Source organism: Tenrec ecaudatus, chromosome 16, assembly GCF_050624435.1.
Source record: "Tenrec ecaudatus isolate mTenEca1 chromosome 16, mTenEca1.hap1, whole genome shotgun sequence".
NCBI lineage: Eukaryota > Metazoa > Chordata > Mammalia > Afrosoricida > Tenrecidae > Tenrec > Tenrec ecaudatus.
In genome coordinates, this window is record NC_134545.1 from 50,594,143 (window position 1) to 50,615,283 (window position 21,141).

Consider the following 21,141-nt stretch of genomic DNA (forward strand, 5'->3'; position numbering starts at 1 on the left):
CCAAAACGGGAAGTGCCTGTCTCACACCTGTCTCACACCTGCTCTGCTCACTGAAGCATGTCTCCGACTTGAGGAAGGGCACCTGTGAGTCCTGAGCTGGACCAACCACTGGTCCGTGAGCAGAACATCGGTCCGACCAGGCCTGGTTATGCAGATGTGGGGATGTGACACGGGTCTTCTCAAAATGGAACCCAGGGAGGCTGTCACTTTAATTGCAACCGCATTTGCTGCCAATGACAGTCTGAGCTTTCAAGCAAAGATAGAATTGTGGGACAAGTGGGGGGCTTGTCCCGGCCACTGTGAGTTTGGCAGCATCCCACCATGTAAAGGTTCTCTGGTTTGTTTTCAGTGATGATATTAGCATGTGTACTTTTTGTTAATAGGATACAATGTGCCCACATTTGAAAGATGTGCATGACTCCGAGACTTCAAGGGTTACAAAATCATGCCTGGATACAAAGGGAAAAGACTGAGTCAATCCTGGCTCCTGGTGGGCCGACACTTCCCCCAGGTTCTCAGTGGTGGATTTTTTCAGAAGTACATTGCCAGGCCTTCCTCTGTGGTCACCTCTGGGTAGATCTGGACCTTCCACCTTTCGTTATCAGCCAACCATGTTCACGGTTTACACCACGTGGAAAATTAGATGCAAACATACACAGAAGGTAAAATGTCTAGAAGGATAAATCTCCAAACAGTCATGGTAATGGTGACTCGTGGTTATCACTGGGGCACGGGGATCACATGTGAGCTTTCTGACTGGCATGCATATCTCTATTTTCTGACGGCCCGACAGTGAACACACCTTAATTACAGAAGAACACAAGAGCCGTTATCATGGTTCCGTATCAGCTCTGCATCCCCAAAAGACCCGGGCCCCACAGAGGGGACCACATAACCCGGGTGTTCCCACGGAGCAAAACTCCTTCCTGCAAAGAGCACCAGGCTACTGGAACCAGACCCTGTGCCGACTGGAACCAGACCCTGTGCCGTTCCCCGTGCTGGGCCCTCTAAGAGGCCCGGGCTCGCACCTCTTCCAGCAGATGGGGGTTGTTCGGGGTCACAGGGCTCCAAGTCGGACAGGAGCAAGTACCTACTCACTTCAGTTCTCAAACAGCCTACACACGGAACTCCCCCAAATTCCACATAGACAGAAATGCAGGCCCAGGGACAGGAGCAGTCCTGGCTGGGGCACCCATGCTCAGCTGCTGGAACTAAAGGTCAGAAATTCAAGTCCACCCAGAGGCACCTCGGAAGAAAGACCTAGCAACCTACTCATAAAATCCGGTCCCTGCGGCTGGCCGTGTGGAGCACAGCTCTCCTCGGACATATGGGATTGCTGCAAGTCAGGACGACTCAGCTCTGGTGAGGCGTGGCAGTCACATAATCTCCTGTCAACTTGCAAAGGGTGGAGGCCAGCCTCTCAATCAGGTTGCAACTTGATGACCTCATTTGGAGGCTTGAAGGAGATAAATAGCTCACTGGGGGCCAGATATTCATTTTCTCTCTCTCTCTCTCTCTCTCTCTCTCTCTCTCTCTCTCTCTCTCTCTCTCTCTCTCTGCTTCACTCCTGTTGATAAGTTGCATGGAGCTACGCTGATAAGAGCAAAGGCCCTGGAGCTGGAGGAGCCACGTGGAGACCCACGCCAGTGCTGAGATGCTGCCACCACCATTGGATCCATAAGACTTTCCACCCACTGGCCTGTGATCATCCCGCATTCGGTGTCATCGCATGGCTGCGTGAGTCTAAAGAGGAATGTATGGAATGGTTTTGGATACATGGGGTAATATCAGATTTATGGACTTGATCTGGGCTGGGATGTTTTCTTAATATACAATTGATCTCTGATATCAAGTTCTCTCTTACACACATATGATTGTCCCTGGATTTGTTTATCTAGTCAACCCAGACTAACACATTAGGACAGTGAGCAACTGACTCCACTATGACAGCAGGCTGGGGTCCATTGAGGCTTCCCTCGGGATACCCCAGGGCCAACCCCGGTCCACAGAGTCCCCACAAGTGGCATGTGGTCAGTCTGACCTCAGAGCCCCCTCCCCACCTTGCACCTCAGTGTCTCAATGTCCCCTCCTCCCGAGACCCCACACCCCCATCCTCACCAAGCCTCTATGCAGAAGGCAGGGCAGGAAAGGTGGGTGCATGCCCAGACAGGAAGCCACTGGGACTGCCTACATTCCAGAGGGAGCCCCCACCTGCTGGGGAGCTTTGGGGTCATGGGAGCCGGGAGAGCATTGACAGAAGGTGCCCGAGAGGAAGCGGGAGTTACTGCGGAAGGCCAGGCACACGGCAGAGCCCCGGCGGGGAAATGACTTCATCTCCCACACTGTCCTCTTCGCTTCCGGCCCTAGCAAATCTGGGAGGCCACACTTGCCAGGTCTGGTCATCCCACCCTGGCCAAGGCAAGAGTGCCGGGGCTGGCTCCGCTCCCTGGCCCACAGATGAGGAACCTGAGGCTCACTGGGGCGGACTTGCCAAAGCACAGGGCGGGGGGGAAGGGGGGGGGGGGCTTCAGGCTCTTTACCCACCAGGCTGGGCTGCCGAGCAGGGAGATGTTAACCTGGGTCATGAGCTCCCGCAGAAGCTGATGAAGCAACTGCACTGGGTCCCGAGGGTGAGCAGCATCTGACAGACTGGCGAGGAGGAACGGCATGCTGCGCAGAAGGAATGGCATGGAGAGAGAAAGGCCCAGGAGTGGGCCGGGCCTGCTCCAAAGTATCCAGACGCTCGGGAGCGTCCACAGCTTGCCTGGCAGTTCGTTGTATGGCAGTGGCTTGCTTGTCACTGTGATTCTGGAAGCTATGCCACCGATGTTTTCAATCCCAGCAGGGATCACGCACAGAGGACAGGTTTCAGCAGCGCTTCCAGACGAAGCCGGGCTAGAGACAGGCCTACAAGGCGCCTTCCTCTGCAGAAGGGAAAAGCATCCACAGAACCGAGGGCCTTGTGCCAAGTGTGCCAGGTGCTCCATCAATAAAACCGGGTTTTGAGAGTAGACTGCCTGTGGCCCCAGCCATGTAAATCTAACCAAAACACTTACCCTCTCTGCACGTCCACATGCATGAACTGAACACAGCAACCACATCCATCTGCGGCTGGGAGCATTAGCTGAGATAACAGCTCATTCCTGTACCCGTAAGTGCCTGGCACAGAATCAGCACTCTCACACGGCCTCAATCACACGCAAGAAGGTACTGGAGCCAGGTTCAAACTCGGGCCTCTTGGCCCCAATGTCCAAGCTCCCCCCAGTCCATCCCACAAAGCAAACCACGAATCCTGAAAGCTAGGCCCGGCCCAGGCTCGGCAGTCCCACAACCTCCACCCTGCTGTGGCCGGGGGCTAGTGAGCGAGAATGCCAGAGCTCAGGAGGGAAAGAAAAATATTTTGAAGTTTCTCTCTCTTCCTGTTGATCTATCTTCTCGGTCCTGAAAGTCCTGGCAGCTCTTTGGGCAGGGAAAGTCCTGCCAAGAGGGACATCCTGCCCTGTGGCCGCCTGAGCCAGGCCGCGCTGCCAGCCGCACACTGGGACATGGCAGCCCACTTCCCTGCAGGCCCCACCCCGCCCAGGAAGCCTGCTGGATAAAGGGGCTTTCAGCAGGAGTGGGGTGGGCGGAGGGGGCCTGACCCATGGAAGAGCGCCCTGCTACCACCTCCTCCTCCTCTCCCAGCTGGCCTGGGTCAGCTCCACAATGGGCCGTGGGGAGGCGACAGGAAGGATTCCAGGAACCAGAGGGCCCTGAGCGCAGGCTCAAGGTGGTGCTGGGACAGGCATACCTGGGACCCAATCCTGGCTGACCAAGGTCTTGCTGTGTGACCTTAGCAACATAACTGACCCCGGGTCAGGAGCTGAGTAAGGGCAGGGCTGGATGCTAGAAGGACCAGGGGTCAAATCTTTTATGACACTGTTATTGTAGTAAACATGTATGTGGGGAAGCACGTGTCACTGCAACATTTTTACATGTACAATTGCATGTTGCGCATACACCACCACTGACCACGTTTCTAAATCTTTCCATCAAAGAGGATCGAATCTCGGCGCTCCTTCCAACTCCTTTCCTGTATTCAATTCTGGTTTATCGCTTTTTTAATGACAAAAGAATTCTGTCCTTACTGCCTCAAGTCAAAACAAAAGGTGTACCGTACAGAAAGAACATTTTTGCCCTCATCTCCCTCCAAGGTAGCTGGTGGCACCGTGGTTAAAGCAGTCAGCTGCAAACAGAGAGGTCAGCAATGCAAACCGACCAACCACTCCAGGGCATCCAATGTGGCTAATCTCCCCAAAAGATCAGAGGCTTGGAAAACTCCAAGGGGCAGTTGTGCTGTCCCGAAGGACCCCTGTCCTTTAGAACTGGCTCAGGGGCAGTAGGTTCGGGTGCATCTCTCCAAGCCAAGCTCTTCCAGCTTCCTTCTACGGCCTGCTCTTCCACCCTAAGGATTGAGCACACGCCCCTTCTCAGCCACTAAGTGTAACTCGATGCTGTGTGTCTGTCGAAGGAGGGCATGGGACTTCACTGCAGCAATGGGCATCCGGCGAAGACTAGACAGCACAGCAGGGAAAGCTAATGGAAAGGCCGGTGACCCCATCAGCAGCACCCAGGAAGAAAGATGTGGCGGCCAGCTCCCGCAAAATGACAGCCTCGGAGACCCTGTGGCGCAGCCCTGCTCTGTCTCACAGGTCAGACCTATGAAGAGCTACTCACTAACCAACACATGGGCCAGATAGCATGTCTGTGTCCCTGCTGGCACAGGCAGGCGAGGCAAGAGTAAGAAAGACGCGGACAGAATGAAAGAAAAATGAGGAACGGGACTCAAAATCATAAAAGAGACCCAGCTCCCTGGTCTGGAAGGGGCTGGTGATACCCCACCTCCCCCCCGCCGAATGTGGCCTCCAGCCAGCCTGCAGGCCTGCAAGGGAACTCCTCCTCACCTCTGCACTAGGAAGCTCAAGCCTTCACCATGGGAAGGGCAGTGCTGAGTCAAGGTCAAGGTGCAGAGGGTTAGGAAAGGAGGAGGGGAGAGGCAGACGGAGAAGAGGGGGGAGGAGGGGACACAACGTGCGGGTGGAAAGTAAAGCCGCTGGTCTGCTCTGTAAGCTCTCTCACAACGAAGAAGCTTCTAGGTGTTGTGTTTTGTTTTCTTGAGAGAGGGGAAGCACCTTGGAGACGCTGTCCCGCTTTGAGAGGGTCCTCCCCTGAAGGCCGTTTCTGCAGGCAGGGAAGTTGGGTGCAGCAGGCCAGGCGGGGAGGTGCGGGGCAGCAGGCGCCGGTGGGAAAGGAGGTGGGACATGATGGAGGAAGTGAGAGGAGACTGTGGTCCCAGTGCTGTGCCAGGACGCCACCACAAGACCCTGGCACAGACGCCCACATGTGAAGCGGGCAGTGTCGCTCCCGTAGGACCGGGTACTGAGCACGTGCCACTTTAACACTGTAATGGTGTCAGCAGGCAGGTGCAGCGTCTTCACGCCGCCCGGCCCTGCTGAGGGGTGCCCTGTCTACCCCCTCTATCACTGGCCAGAGATGCGACTGAGGGTTTTCATTTGTGGCCCTGTGAAAACTCTCCATGGCTGGCATGTCAAACAGGGGTGAGGGGGGCACACAGCTCCTTCCCTGCTGGCTGCTGCCTGGTCTGGGCAGCAAACTCCAAAGAGAGCCCAACTGCCATCCTCCTTTCTAGACAAATGCAAGTGGCCCCCCAGGAGGGCTCGCCCACTACCCCACACTGCGCCAGCGCCTGGGTGCTGCTGAGACAGGGCTGTGGGGAGGAGGTGTGGCAGGGCTCAAGAGTGCAGACAAGGGGAAGGAAGCTGCGGGCAGGACTGTAGATGCAGACAGGAGGGCGCTATCAGGCTGGAGGCCGTGTCTCAGCCCCCGCTGCAATCTCCTCCGGAGAAGGAAGTGGCCCTGAGGCCCGAGTGCAGACCACTCTGAAAAGCCACACCAAAGACAGGGGAAAGCAGGCCCGGAGGGGAGATCAGCACAGCACGTCTGTGACCTGCCACGGGACGTGGCTGCCCACTTTCCAGGTGGGGAAGCTGAGGGAGCAGGGTTCTACAGTGAAGCCAGCACCAAACCACCTGCTGGGGAGCAGATTCTGACTCATGGCAACCCCACGTGTGTCGGAGTAGAGCCGTATGCTCCACAGGGTGCAATGGCTGATGGTTTCTGAAGTCGATCACCAGGCCTTCCTTCCGAGGTGCCTGTAGGCAGGCACGAACCTCTAACCTCCAGGTAAGCAGCCAAACACATGAAACCGCTTGCTCCACCAAGGACCCTTGAGTCCAACGAGCAGCAGAACCAGAAACGGTCCATGGGATCAGGGCAGGGCAAGGGGGTGGGGGGGAGCACTCAGTCAGCCCAATGATCCTTGTGGGGGCCACCAATCATCCTCAAGCACGGACGACCAGGCTGAGGCCCAGCCATACCGCCCCACCCCCTCCCCAGGAGGACTCCAGACGCCCAGAAGGGGACCAGGGCTCTGGCCATCCGAGAGCTAAAGCCAGGTATCAACCAACAGGTGTCAGTTTCCAGATCAGTGTGAGCTTTATCGTTTCTTTTAAATTGCGATATAATTCACATATTACAAGAGTCACCCATTTACAATGTCTAATTCCTCATTGCTGTCAATAAACTTCACACCTATAAAAGATGGAATTGCCAACAGTTGGTGAGAGAGATGCTCACCCGAATGACCAAAATTATGCAGAGTAGCTACGGAGGCTGCTGAAGCACCAACCAAGCCTCAGGGATCTGGCTCTTTGGGTGGGAGGGTTAGGGTCGTGTCTCATGGGACATCTCAGTTAATCAGTGTACTAATATGTCCAGTGCTTCTATTCTGCCTCTGTGGTCTTCAGAGCTTGTAGGCAGCCTTCCGAGACACAACAATCGGTCTCTCTTTATCTGGAGCAACAGAGGAAGGAGTCAGAGCAGAAGGCATAGAATAGGTGGCTCCCTGTCTCCATGAACAACTGCCTGTTGCCACGAGACCTGTTGCCACGGGAGGGTGCCCGGTGACCGTTACTGAGCATTCTGATCAAGGATTCCATAAAAGAATCCCAATCAAACGGGGAGAAGTGCAGAACAGAATTTCAAATTTTCATGGAGTCTAGACTTTCTGAAGCCAGGGAGGCTGGGTGAACCCCTGAAATGACTTAAACCAGAGTCATGCCCTGTGGTCTTCTTTCAACCAAAGACGGCCTTAGCTCAGCCAGTCGAGCAGACATGAACAAGTCTGCCTCGAGCATGGTGCTCTCTTCAGAACTGTCTGGGAGAAAGCTGAAGCAGCTGGTTTCCATGAAGACTGACCACCTCACACACCCTACGCTAGATAGAGGTCCACTCTGCCCCAGAGGGTCTCCCTGAGTCAGAGAGGAACGCGACAGCTTTCAGATACAAGATCAAGGTGACAACAGAAGTTCAAAAGCCTAGAGAGGAACCTTAGGGGATGGCGAGTTGACGTGAATGGGGGAGGAACCACTCAGAAAATGACGAGGAGAGAGGCTGAACGACTCAAGACTGTGATCAACGTGTACAGCAGAAGTGCTTCCATTCGCGGGTGTGTTTCTCAAAGGAAAAAGAGTGTGCCCTTCAGTAGAGGTTAGCCCCAATCTTCTTTGTCTCCGTGGACTTGCTATTGTGGACACCTCACACACGTGGGATCATGCACACTGTTCACGTGCGGCCTGGTTCTTTCTGTGCCATCGTGGGTGCATGGTTCACGCGTGCTGAAGCGCGTGGCAGCCCTTTCTTCTTTTGATGGCTCTCGGTAATATAATGCTGAGTGGAGGCACCGCCCGTTGCTGATCCGGTCATGTGTTTATAATGTGCATGGTTCAATCCCACTACTCTCCCGCCCTCCCTTACCTCAGCAAACAAGACCGCTGCCCAGCTCAGCGACATGGGGGGGTTTCCGTTTTCTGAGTGCTGTGCTGTGGACAAAAGAGGACTGGTGGCATAGCGGCGACGATCTGGGCTGCAGATCAGCAGTTCAAAACCACCAGCCACTCTGTGGGAGAAAGACGAGGCCTGTGGGAACCCACAAAGGCAGTTCTACTCTGCCCAACAGAGTCGCTAGTCAGCATCAACTCAATGACAGTGAGTGTTGTTCTGGGGTTTGTTTGTTTGGGAGGCGCGATGCTATGAACATGGACATTTGCTTTCCTGTCTCTTGGGCGTGGATATGGTCCTGTGGTAACTCTCAACTTAATTTCCGAGAACGCACCACACTGCTTCCCAGTGAGCGCCTCGCACCAACCTTGCTCCCCCAACCTCACGCTTTAGAGCCCCTTCCCCAACCCCACGGCTCCGTTTGTTGACATATGCAACATATTTTAATGCAGATGGTCATTTCTGTGTCTTTTGCAATTTTATGGGGATCTGTTCAAAGCCTCAAAAGCACAGGGGTGACTGCCCACCTGGTGTAGAGGCCCCAGCCGGTGCGCTGGGGTTCAAGTTTGCTCCGTGTTTACAATCCCGTCCCTCCTCGCAGAATGCCCAATGGCAGCTCTGCGCAGAGCACAGTAAGGCTGTGGCTGAGGGGGAAAGAGGGGAGGGAGAAGGTCACCCCCTAGCCCAGGGCCGCCGGGGCGCGGAATCCAAAAGCCCTACCTCTTTACAGTCCGGGCTACGTTCACAATGAGCGCATCTGTGTGCACTGGGACGTCCTGATTCCCGCATCAAGTGGATTTAATGCCCGTGACATGCAGAATAAAGGGGCCCTGGCGGTGCAGTGGTCAGAGCACCCGCTACCGCCTGAAAGGTCGCTGCTCTGAACCAGCTGCTCCTCGGGACGAGGTGGCTGTCTGCTTCCATGAAGATTTACAGCTTTGGGAACCCTACGGGGCCGTCCTTCGCTGAACCACGGCGTGAGTCGGAATGAACGCAAAGGCAATGTTGTTTGCATGGTTTTGACTTTGCTGATCACATTTCAACGATGTTACTGTTCCCCCCCATTTTGAGCGTTCAAGACCCCTTCCCAGTTACCAAACAATGCCTTATTAAACTAGACATTTAGAGATTCCTCACTGGCCCCAAACCCCTTTGCCATCCAATTAAATCCAACGACTCAGAGCAGCCCTACGGGACAAAGCACAACTGCCCCCTAGTGCAGTTTGGGTAACTGTGCTCAGATGACCCCACACCAGCCCCCTGGCCTTGGCAGTGTGGACGCCCCTCTGCACAGCATGCCCAAGTCAACAGGGGCAGAGCAAACAGGGAGCCCAGGGCCCACTCGCTCCTGTCGCAGAACACTGGCAGGTTAGTCCAGCAAAGTGGTAACATCCATCCAATTACAGTAACGTGGTCGATTTGAAATGCTTTGGCTTTATTCATATTAAATTTGTGTGTTTAGCTATGTAAAATATAGAACACACACACATCTACTGTCATCACACCCATTCCAACTCACAGCCACCCTCTGTAGGGTTTCTGAAACGATCCACATCTACCAGGGGCAGACAGCCTCCTCTCTCTCCTGAGGAGGGGCTGGGGGGCTTGAACAGTCGACCTTACAGTTACCAGTCCAACATTTTACCAGTCAGTGCCACCAAACCAAAAAATAAAACCAAACTAACTCACTGCCATCAAGTCGATGCAGGCTCAAAGTGGCCCCGTCTTTCTCACACGGAGCAGCTGGTGGTTTGAACTGCTGACCTTGCAGAGAGCAGCTCAACACATAACCAGTACGCCACCACGGTTCCTGAAACATGCAAGCAGCAGGAATTCAGAGCTAGTTGTATGCTTGTCCACACTTGAGGGATCTTCTAGGAGCCCTGGGACAAAGTAGGTTACTTGGCAGATGGCTAACCACAAGTTCAGCAGCTCACACCCACCAGTCATTCAGAAGTTGGACGATGAGGCGATGAGGTGGACCACGCCCGGAAAGACTTACAGTCTCAGAACCCTGGGGAGTTCTCAGTCCTGTAGGGTTGTATAAGTCGGATCGGCTCGTGGCCCTGGATTTGATTTGGGGTTTAAGGTAGAATAAAAACAATAAACCAACAAGGGAAACCTGTGAGGTTTGGGTTTTTTTTTAACCCCTTCAAAAGGGAGTGCATACCCATTTTTAATTTGTTCTTTTTTTTTTCTGCTTTCTTTGGATTAAGGTTTCTGTGTGTTCTGTTTGGTCCCTGTTGCTGCGAGGGTTGCAGAATGCTCTAGGTGTGAAATGTGAAATCCGGGATAGCTAAATCCATGAAGACCATCGCTAGATTAACGGTGTCTTGGGGCTAATAGCAGCGGAGGTTGGCGGGGGAAGGGGAGCTAACAAAACTAAGTACAAGATGAAGAAAACGTTCCAAAAATGACTGTGGTGATGACTGTACAACTTTGTTAATATGATCAAACCCTTCCATTGTAGAATGCACGGGAAGAAACCTGTCATTTAAAACCAGAGTCTACAAAAGACATGCTCTATGATTTCATTTCTATGAAATGCCCCATATAGGCAGATCTAGAAAATGAGAGAGAGTAGACCCGTAGGGTGGCTGGGGCGTGGGGAGCGGAGCCGCTACTAGGCTAGCATCTATTGGGGGCGATTAAAATGCTCTAAAGTTGACTGTGGGGCTAGACACAGGACTCCATGAAGACACAAAAAGCTAGTGAAATGTCTCCTTTCAATGCGAGAACTGTGCGACGACGTGTGAATTGTATCTCAATAAGACTTCTCCCAGGACAGGGGGTGGGGCAGTCCCTGGAGAAAGACATCATGCTTGGTAAAGGAGAGCCAGCAAAAATGGGGAAGGCCCTGGACGAGATGGACTGGCACGGTAGCTGCAACAATGGCCTCTGGTGGCCAAGATGGTGAGGATGGCGGCGCAGGAGCAGGCGGGGTGCTGCTGTGTTGTCCAGAGGGCGGCTACGAGGCGGGACCGACTGAGCAGCCCCTGACGTGCACAGCAAAGCTAGATGAACCAGGCTGGAGCAACACGATGGGGAAGCGGAGCCCTCCTGCGAGTGGACTCCCTCGCCTGAGAACACGCAAATGAAGCCCTTGGGGGGAAACAAGGCCATGGCGACTGAATGAAGGCAGGTGAGCAGCATCAGAGAGGGTTTGGGGATGACAGACAGGCGCTAACCCGTGGCTGAAGAAGTGGGGCGGGGCCACATTCATTCCCCAGCGCTCATGCAGCTGCACCTTTCGGATAGGTGAACTGCGCTGAGTGTCCGTGACACCTCCCGTGAGACTGTGACCACCTAAAGGCACAGGGTTCATTTTACGTGGGGGGGGATGCACATGTCCTGGAACTTAAAAGAGGTGATGGCTGTCCACGTGAAGTGTACCAAATGCCACTGAACTGCCACTTGAGAATGGCTAACTTCCGCTCAGTGAATGTCAGCTCACTCTAAGTAAGATATGGAGAGGACCTACCACCAAGGAAGAAGAGCCAGAGGTGGCATGTGCCCTTTGGCCCTAGGGTACCCACGATGAGAAACGCCTAGAATTTCAGGAAGATTGATGCCAAGACACATGGAGACACATGGGCCTACGGAGGCGAACAGGAGACTGTGAGCAACAGAGAGAGAAAGCCTTACCCTGGCGCGGGTGTCATGCATTTGGATTTCTCGACGCCGTCGACTTCTGTTTGTTACAATGCACTTGTAGCATTTCTGCTGTCGCCCATCCAGTCCACTGCCATCAAGACCATCCTGACTCTGTGCTCGTAAATAGGGCTTCTGAGACCATCAATTGCCACCATCAATCTTCATGGGAACAGTCTCATCTTTCTTCCAAGCAGCAGCTAGTGGGTTTGAACCACTGGCCTTAGGGTTACTAGACCAATATCAAACCCATGGCACCACCTAGGAAAGTTCCTAACCAAACCAAAAATCCAAACTCACTCACTGTCATGGAGTTGACGCTGACCCACAGGGACCACCCCCCCACCCCAGGACAGAATAGAACTGCCTCTGTGGAATTCTAAGACTGTTAACTCTTTATAGGAGTAGAAAGCCTCATCCTTCTCTAGATAGCAGCACAAGGTGGCTAAGAGGAACCCTGGCACCATAGTGGGTTAGTTGCTGGGCTGCTAAGTGTTTCCAAGTTCAGCAGTTCAAAACCACCGGTGGCTCCACGGGAGAAAGATGAGGCTACCTACTCCCATAAAGAGTTCATCTAAACAATGTCAGTGTAGACATGAAAAGATAATAATAATTTATAAATTATCAAGGGTTCATGAGGGAGGGAGGGAGAGTGGGTGAAGGAAGGGGATAAAATGAGGAGCTGATACCAAGGGCTCAAGTAGAAAGAAAATGTTTTGAGAATGATGATGGCAACATATGTACAAATGTGCTTGACACAATGGATGGATGGATGGATGGATGGATTGTAGTAAGAGCTGTAGGAGCACCCAATAAAAATTTGAGTTAGTCTAAGAAACCCACCGGGGCAGTTCTACCCTGTCCATAAGGTCACCATGAATTGGCAGTGAGAGAGAGAGAAAGAGAGAGAGAGAGAGAGAGAGAGAGAGAGAGAGAGAGTCTGCTAAGAGGTTCGATATGCCTGGGCTGCCCTCACTGTGGTCCCTCCTCGCCCCGGTCACCAACTCCAGATCTGACTGCAAGGGACCTTATTGTCCAAGTCCCGATGAGGCCATGAAGCTGCCATTCAAAGAGCCGTGCTGGCTGGTGAGTCACAGATGGGCTACTACTGGGTGTCTCTGCCACTTACTAACAGGAATATCACCATCCCCACCGAAAAGAACCTGGTGTTCTCTACAGCTGCTGAGGGACAGTGCGGTGGCAGACGCGGTGTGCACAGCAGAGAGGACACTTCTTGGACGGGTCACTGTGATTGGAATTCCCCCGGCCCCTCACAGACTCCCTCGGCTTGAAGTGACATGCCAATGAGCTCATATCTTTCTCTGCCAAAGATAAGGGCATAGGATGTGCGCGACAGATGTAGTCCAAGGACCACTTCTGGGGAGACAGGCACACGTGAGGATGAAAATACGGTTAAAAATGCAGAGAAGCATGCAGAGAAGACCAGGAGCGGAAGGAACCAGGGGAGCGGTTAGCATGGCTGAAAAAATCAGTCCTGACACAGAAACCGAGAGGGAAGAAGGCAGGGGCAAAGGCCTGCTGCTGAGCACCACCGAGAAAAGCTGCCAGCCCGAGGGAGCTGCTAGCTCACAGGAGCGGGCACAGGCGGGCAGCACCCTTCCTGCAGCAGGCATCTTGGACGTGCTTGCCAACAGCACACAAAAAGACAGCACCTGAGCTGGGAAGGGCCCGGGGGTCCTGGCACAAAGATGGGGACCCAGCAATAGCAGCCCACTTGGCAGCAGGAAAGAGAGCATTGTGACGCTTGGGAGCAAAAGGGCTTCTTGAGCAGATAATGGGCCAACTTAGTGTTTTTGCAGTATTCTGTCGACCGTTTTGGAAAAGCAAAGAAGAACTGATGCATTTGAATGACGGAGCTGGCAAAGAATGCTGAAAACCCCGTAGACTACTACGAGACCACACAATCTATCGCGGAAGTTCAGCTCCTCAGAGGCAAGCGTGGCGAGACTTCACGTCACGTGCTCTGGACAGGCTGTCAGGAGGGGCCCGGTCCTGGAGAAGGACACATCGCTCGGCAAAGTGAGGGCCAGCAACAATGAGGAAGGCCCTGCGGGAGACCGACTGCCACAGCAGCCGCCACAGTGGGCGCCAACACAGGAACCATCGGGAGGACGGCGCAGGGCTGGGCAGGGCTCCGCTCAGCTGCACGTAGGGTCGCTCTGGGTCGGAACCAACTTTACGGCCTCACAACAACAGTGGAAATGTAGTGGCCGTGAGCCACCAATCATTTCGTGACTGATCAGTTCCAATATACCGTTCACAATGCCCCGTGTCCAGTCTATCATTGTTTCAGCTGTACATGAAAGGGGGGAAGAGAGGACAATGCACTGATCGTTATAAAAACTTAACACTGGGGCGGGGTGGTGTTAAGGGTAAAGCAGGCTGGGAAAAAAAGTCACACTCATTTGGCAGATGAGAAAAATGAGTTCAGAGAGGGGGTCAGCTGACAGCCTAGGGCCCCATGTCTCCCTGGGGGATCGACAATCCTGGGGCCTGGTCTCAGGCATGGTCCTCCTCTCAGGAAGGTTTGGAAGCCAGCACATCCCCCAGGACTGAGTCAGCCAGGAAGCATAGCTTTAGGAGAGGCTCAGAGCCCTCTCACCAGAGGACTGCTCTGTGGGAGGGAACCCTGTCATGTAGGCGCTAGAGGCTGGGCCCTTAGGGAGCAGGGAAAGTGGGGGTCCCCCAGCAGACAAAAGGCTGGAAAAAGAGGGCTTCTAGGATGAACCAAAAGGGTCCAGGCTTCCTTGGGGGGCTAACCTCTTTGGGTCCCTGGGCTCTAAGAGAAGGGGAATTAGTGGTGCCCTACTGTCTTTCAAAGCACACACCTGGTCCTCCACTCTGGGAGGGTGGGACAGCAGGGACCAAGGTTGCCTAGGACACCCACCTCTCCCTAGGCACAGCCTCAACCCAGTGACCTGGCAGAGAGGCTGTGCTGATGGATGGGCAAGGACGGGAAGCTGCCATGGACCCACAGCCCTTCCAGCACCACACCCTTGATCCTCCTGGAATTTCCATGCCTGACTTCCCTGCAATCCTGTGGGGTCAGCAGTGACGCACCCAGGACCCAAAGCCCTAGACCACAACAGGGAGTCAAACACTCCTTACCACCTGCCTCAGGAGTGCAGGTGACCCCAGACACCCACATCTCTCTGAGTGCCCCTAGGCTAGACTAGGCTAGGGAAAAGTACTCCTTGGGAGCCAAAGCCAGTCCATGTGCCAAGTACGGGAAATACATAAAACACGCCCCAAGGTCAAGGTTTCTGTTCAAAGGCATTTCAGAGGAGGTATGCAAACAGCCTAGTGCTTCCCAAGGTGGGTGACAATGCTCCCTGGGGGGACTGGGACAAGCGGGGGGGGGGGGTGAAGAGGGAGCTGCAAAAGCAGATACCTCCACTTTATCCCAAATGTTTTTAATTGCCTAGGGGGAAGAGAGGACACTAAGTAATTTTTTTTTTCTTTTTCTGAAAAGAGGTAGTTGGCCAATTGAGTTTTGGAACCTATGTATAACTCAAGAGCAAAAAGAGGCAGGAGCCGTCCAGAGCTCCAAGCAGGAAAAGGAGGGGCCGCAGGCTAGGCTGGAAGACACTGAGAGCGGGCGGGGGATGTCACTGGAAGAAAGGAGGGTGAGGGTCCCAGAATCCCAGCGGGCCTCCAGCTGCTGTGTCCTATCAGAGTGGGACACAGGGATGGTCCCCGCACACAAGGTCCTTCCTGGCTGGTGTGCTGATCGAGGTCCCCTCCCTGGGACCCAAATACACAAAGCTGTCACATACCTCTGCCTCCACTCCCTGGAGATGTCTCACCTCCCACACCCCTCGCCAACTCCAGGCCATCCTTCAAGGCTCCCAGGTGGGTCGGGGTCGGGTGTACACAAACCAGGTCTCTCTCACTTCCTGGCAGGGGTGAGGCCACTGCACCTGTGGGCCGTCAAGACAGAGCCGGAATCCAGGTGGTGGTGCCATCTCCCCCGTGGCCCAGAGCAAGCATCCCTGCCTCCGGGACCCTCTGCAGAGAAGAGCCACCTCAAGTCTACTGGGCACAGATTAGGAGCCAGATGCGACCCTAACATGCCTCCATGCTCTTAGCTTCTTTCATCTCCAGACACCCCTGTACAGGTGTGGTGGCTTAGTGGTTAAGAGCTCAGGTGCGAATCTGAAAGTCCGAGGTTCAAACCCACCAGCCACTCCACGGGGGGAAAGATGTGGCATCTGCTTCCCTACAGATTTCCAGACATGGAACCTCTGGGGGGCAGACCAACTCTGGTGTACAGGGTCACACACTATGAGCCTGAAGCACCTTAACAACAACGGTTTGGGGTGCTGATATTTACTGTCACTAACTCTAAGGAGCCCTGGAGTGGTTACCAACTGGGCTGCGATCCACATGGTCAGAAGTTCGAAACCACCAGGCACTTCCCAGGAGAAAGATGGGGTTTTCTAATCCCACGTAGAGTTAGAGTCCCAGAAACTCAGCCACAGGGGTAGTTCTGCCCTGTCCTGTGCGGTCGCCAGGAGTCAGCATCGACTCGATGGCAGTGAGCGGGTGAGACCGTTACCTCTGTTCTACAAAAGGGAAGGAGAGTGAGTGGCCCCGGGGGCACAGCTAAGCGAGGGAAGGGGTGAAAGGCCAGAGTGCGCGGGTCCCTGGTGCTCCGGGTCTATTGGAGAGGATGGAGTTAGCTGTGGGCGAGATGATCTGCGAGAACAGAAAGTACTGAACCCCATCATGAAACCCCAATCTCTCCATGGAAGAAATGAAGGCCGCGGCTCCCAGGCCTTCTCTGGACCCAGGTCCCAGACAAAGAAGGCAGTGCTTCCTCTCGGGCTCATCCAGTGGTGGGCCCACTCCACAGTCAGCCTGGCTACTCCCAGGCCCATCCCTGTGCCCAGTGCCAGTTACAGGAAACATCAAAGGCCCCTCCATGAGCACCTAGGCCCAGGCTGCCCACTAGGAGGCAAGAGCCATGATTTGGGGCTATTCTTAGCAAACCACTGGCTCCCATCCCAGAGCCTGGCAGGCCTGTGCTTCCACACGCCCTGCCTCAAGTCACACAGGGACGAGGTGGGGCTGATGGGCAAGAGGGGGAGGGCGGGGGGAATAAGCCTTCAGCTTTCATGAAAGAGGTACCCTGGTCTGTCCAGCATCCCCCAGTTTGGCCAGTCTCCAAAGCAGACAAGTGCTTGTGCTTCTGTCCAGGCCTCGGCACAGGGCCACGCACCTGGCTGCAGAAGCAGCTCTGGGAGGGCTGAGCCTGGGGCTCTTTTGACCCACCATCAAATCATGAGGGTAGGTGTCCCCGCCCTTCATTTCAGAGATAGGGAACTTAGAAAGTATCGCCTGGAAGGTTACAGGGTGTTAGCTGCATCCAGCTGCATCCCAAAGGCCGGGCTGGGCAGAGGGAGTCAGAAGGTGGGAGTCCTTTGCCATCCAAAACCAGGGCTGAAGAGGGCCGTTCACAGCAGAAGGTAGGCACGCTCATCAGACGGCATTCCTGCTCTTCCCCACCCCGGAGCTTGGCCCAGCCCAAAGACCCTTAAACTTGGGTTCAAAGGAGAGTCAAGTTCCTCTTCTACCCTAGACCAAAGAACGCCGAAAACCCAAGCTCGCTGCCATCCAGCTGCTGCTGCCAACTCACAGAGGCACTATAGGACGGGGCAGGACTCGCTGCTCCTCAGAGGTTCTCTCTTCCTTGGAGCAGCTGGTGGTTTCCAACTGCTGACCTTGCCGTCAGCAGGCCAACGCGTCACCACTGCGCCACCAAGGCTCAGTTGGAGGGCACTATCTCACCCCATCCCCTCACTTCAGGAGTCCTTAGGAGACCCAGGAAGACGAGACTCAAAGGTGCAAGGAGCTCTGTTGGTGGAAAAGACTTTTGCACCCAGCTGCTTTCAGGTACCGGGCTCTCTACTCCCGTAAACTGCTATGGTCTCGGGGACCCACTGGGGGTTGCTATGAGTCAGCATTGACTCCAGGGCGGTGAGCTTTGAGGTTTTCAGGTAAGTACTGAGCTGCCTGCTAACTGCAAGGTTGGCAGTTTGAATCCCCCAGCTGCTCCTCAGGAGAAAACTAAGGCTCTCTCCTTCTGGAAAGCATTGCAGCCTCTGAAGCCCTAGGCTGGATCACTATGAATCAGAATGGACTCGCGGCTCCAACCCACCGCGCAGCACCATGGAAGCCAGCCTTCTGTATGACTAGAAAAAAGTAAACCAAAACAAGCAGCTGCCATCAAGCAGATGTCAGCCATTAAATACCCAAGAGAGTGCGCACAGTTCCAGTCTAAGCACCCGGAGCCACTAGGAGTCAGCATCAGTAGCCACAAGGCTTGAGTTTGAACTTAGGGGGCTCAGAGTATAACAGAGGATGCTCAACTCTCATCTTTAGAGGGGGGTTCCAGACACCAGGCCACACCACGGGTACCACCATCACTCCCCACAGAACAGCTTCCAGAGTAACTGAGCGACGGAGGGTCAGATGCGATCTCAGTCCACACCTCTGCCTGTGTCCTTGGCCTCTGCTGCCACAGGACTTGGGCACATCTGTGTGTCTGTGCCCCAGGTGTCCGTGCCAATGTGCCTACAGACGCCTGCCCCCTGCACATGATACACTAGGCTGCTAACCCCAAGGTCAGCAGTTTGAAACCACTGACTGCTCCCCAGGACAAAGATGAGGCTTTCTCCTCTTGTACAGCGTGAGTCTTAGCAACCCACAGGAGTAGTTCTAACCCGGCCTACTGGGTTGCTGTGAGCCGGAATTAACTGGACAGAGTGAGCTTTGAATGCATGTCTGTGTCTGTCCCTGGGATCCCGCCAGTGTCCCTGTGTGCCCATAAGTATCAACCATCTTCACCTGAGTGCCACCTGTCTGGAGGACACCCAAGCTCTTGCAGCACCATCCTGGGCTGAGGACAGCAGGCTAGGTCAGCAACCCCAGTTCCAATGCTGCGCAGAGCAGTGCCCAAGGCCACAGGCATGGGAACACTGCCACCTCCGCAGAGTTCTAGAGACCCGGAAACATCCAGGGGCCTGGGACGTCTGAAGCAGGGACAAAGGCCCAGAACCTCCACCTGGGGCTTGTCTGTACTCACAGGAAACAAGTGTCTGGCTTGGTGTCTCCCCTACTCCCCACTCCCCAGGAGGCTCTTCGGAAAGGAAGTGAGCACTTCCTCCTGTCTCTGAACCTCCCCAAGGCTTAGCTTGGTACCTCACCCAGCCCTACCCGCCAGCAGAAACACACTCCCTGGAGGCTGGGGCAGTATACATGCCTGTGTACCTCTATCTCCCCAGCACCCCCACTGTTCCCAGCCCTTGGAGGTGGGGTGTGGCCTAATGACCAGCAGGGTCCTGAGGAAGGTGGATCCTGGGCCAGTATATCTGAAACACTTGCATGGGGGCCGGAGAGCTGTAAGCCAGCTCCCAACCTATCAAGACCAGTATCACTTAGCAATTAAACACGCACTGCCTCTCTTCTTGTCCACGCTGGGGCAAGCCTGCTGCCACTAGCTTTCCAAGACTGTCCTGTCTTCCCCACGGGCAATGCCGTGTAAGGACAGGGCCCCCCAGTCCTGCGGCACACTCTGAGGCCAGTGCCTGGCAGTAAGAGATGCTTGGCCATGGGCAAGGAAGCCAAGGAGCCAGTGATGGCAGCTCTACTACGGGGCAGAGTTGACCAGGGCAGAAGCGTCCTGCGGCCTGTTAAGTTTGTTCCACGGCCCACTCCCCAAGAAACATCCAAACCTGTTCCGACCAATCTAGGCACTTTTTAAGTGCTCGGTGTGGGCTCGGTGAGGACGGCCTCCCTCACATCATTCTGTGTCCAGGCAGGACCCCGCCCTTCTGAACTTGAAAAGATATTCTCAAAGGGGCCTATGAACCTCTCAGAGGCGGGGAGAGGATACGTAGATGGGGCCACGAATCACAGCCTAAGCCCACGGAAACGTCTGACCTCAAGCGCCCGGGGAGCCCCTCTCTACATCACAAAACTGCTTCTTCGAGAGACGGCAGACCACGGGCCACGCGCCCAGGCCTAGCAGTGCAGAGTGGGGGTCTCGCGAGCCCGGGTCTACCCCCGACCGAGGGAAACCGAGGGAGAGGGCTCAGGAACCGCGGTCTCCTTCACCGTCCGAGGTCCCGCCTCCCCACGGGCACCCGCGAAGACGTGCACTTGGGAAGTCGGGGAGTGAGTGGTCCCAACACCGCGGCTAGGGGTGCTAGGGGCCGGGGCCGGGGGGTGCTCGTGGGCCTGCCCTCCCCTCGCCAGCTCGGTCGCGTCCATACCTGCCTGCCCGCGGCTCCGGGGGGCATCCGCGCTCCGGCAGCCCGCGCGCTGCGCCCGAATTGCGGGCGTCGAGTCAGGCAGCGACCGGTGGCGCCCCGCGCGGGCTCTGGCTCGCCCCTCCCAACGTGGCCAGCCCATCCGTGGGCAGACGCGGCTCTGGGGGCGGGCAGGCCGGCGGGCGGGCGAGGCAGAGGCTACGGGAGCGGAGCCACCCACCCAAGCGGGAGCCCGCGCACGCCGGCAGCTGGAGCCGCGCGCCCGGACCCGCGCGCACCGCGTCCCCCACGCCGAGGGGCGGGCCCGACCGGCCGCCCGCCCGCCAATCGCGGCGCCGCCGCCCGCCCGGCCCGGAGCCCCCGCCCCAGCCGCGGAAGGGCGGGGGGCTCGGACTTAAAGACACACTCACCCGGCCTCGGCCGGCCGGATGGGCAGCGCCCGGTCGCGGCCACTGGGCTGGGAGGGAAAGGCGGGCCCCACCTTCCCGGGCCGTGCTTCCTGCCTCCACCCGGACCCCGGACCCCGGACCCCTCCGCCCTCGCAGGGAGGGAAAGTTTGGGGCGCGGGTAGACTGCCCGGGAAACCAGTTCCTCTTCCCTTGTCATTAGCTCAGCGCCTTCTGGAAGGTGCCCAACCCGCCACCAGCCCCCCATCCAGCCCCCCCTTGCTGGAGAAAAAGCGACGGCTCTCGGCGCCGCACCCCCTGCCAGACGCCGGCTCCCCGGGGCTCGCCCGAGGGAGGGCCTGGCCCACACTGGCCACCAAAGACAAAAGGCAAAAAACCTCACTGCCACCACGCTACCCTGAAAGGAAGGACAGGGTGGAACTGCCACTGGGTTTCCGAGACTGTAGCTCTTCCCGAAACACAAAGACACATCTATCTGCCTTGGAGCGGTGGCTGGTAGCTTGTGGCTTTGAACGGCTGACCTTGTGGTGAACAGCCCAGCACGCAATCCCCGGCAGGCCTGGCCTACCCTGGCACTCCCTCATTAAAGCCAGCCCCCCAGCCTCGGTGGGCGGGATCCCAGGCAGGAATCTGGACTCCGGAACCCACCTCCCTCTGGCCTGTGCACCTGAGCCAGAAGAGTGCCCTCTCTGGGCAAGTTCATTGCACTGCCCGCGGCCCATCGACCAAGGGCTTCACCCAAGCCTTGACTTGGGATTTCCCCGGACACGCGCTCACTTAGAACTGGGGAACAACTCAGACGGAACCCTAGGAGAGAAGGGAGCCCCTCTGCCCACAACTCTGGCAGTGACCCCCTCAATACACGTCCTGTAAGAGGGTCCGCCCTCGCC

General features: G+C 55.8%; 1 protein-coding gene across 1 annotated transcript in view; it reads right to left on the minus strand.

Annotated features, from left to right (window-relative positions):
- The window catches only part of PALD1 (phosphatase domain containing paladin 1), a 79,277-nt gene extending 59,193 nt beyond the window's left edge, over window positions 1–20,084 (minus strand). The window contains exon 1 of the mRNA XM_075534450.1: window positions 19,848–20,084. The gene's annotated coding sequence lies outside the window, so the exon portion shown is untranslated. The remainder of the gene's footprint in view (window positions 1–19,847) is intronic.
- Window positions 20,085–21,141: the final 1,057 nt, after the last annotated feature.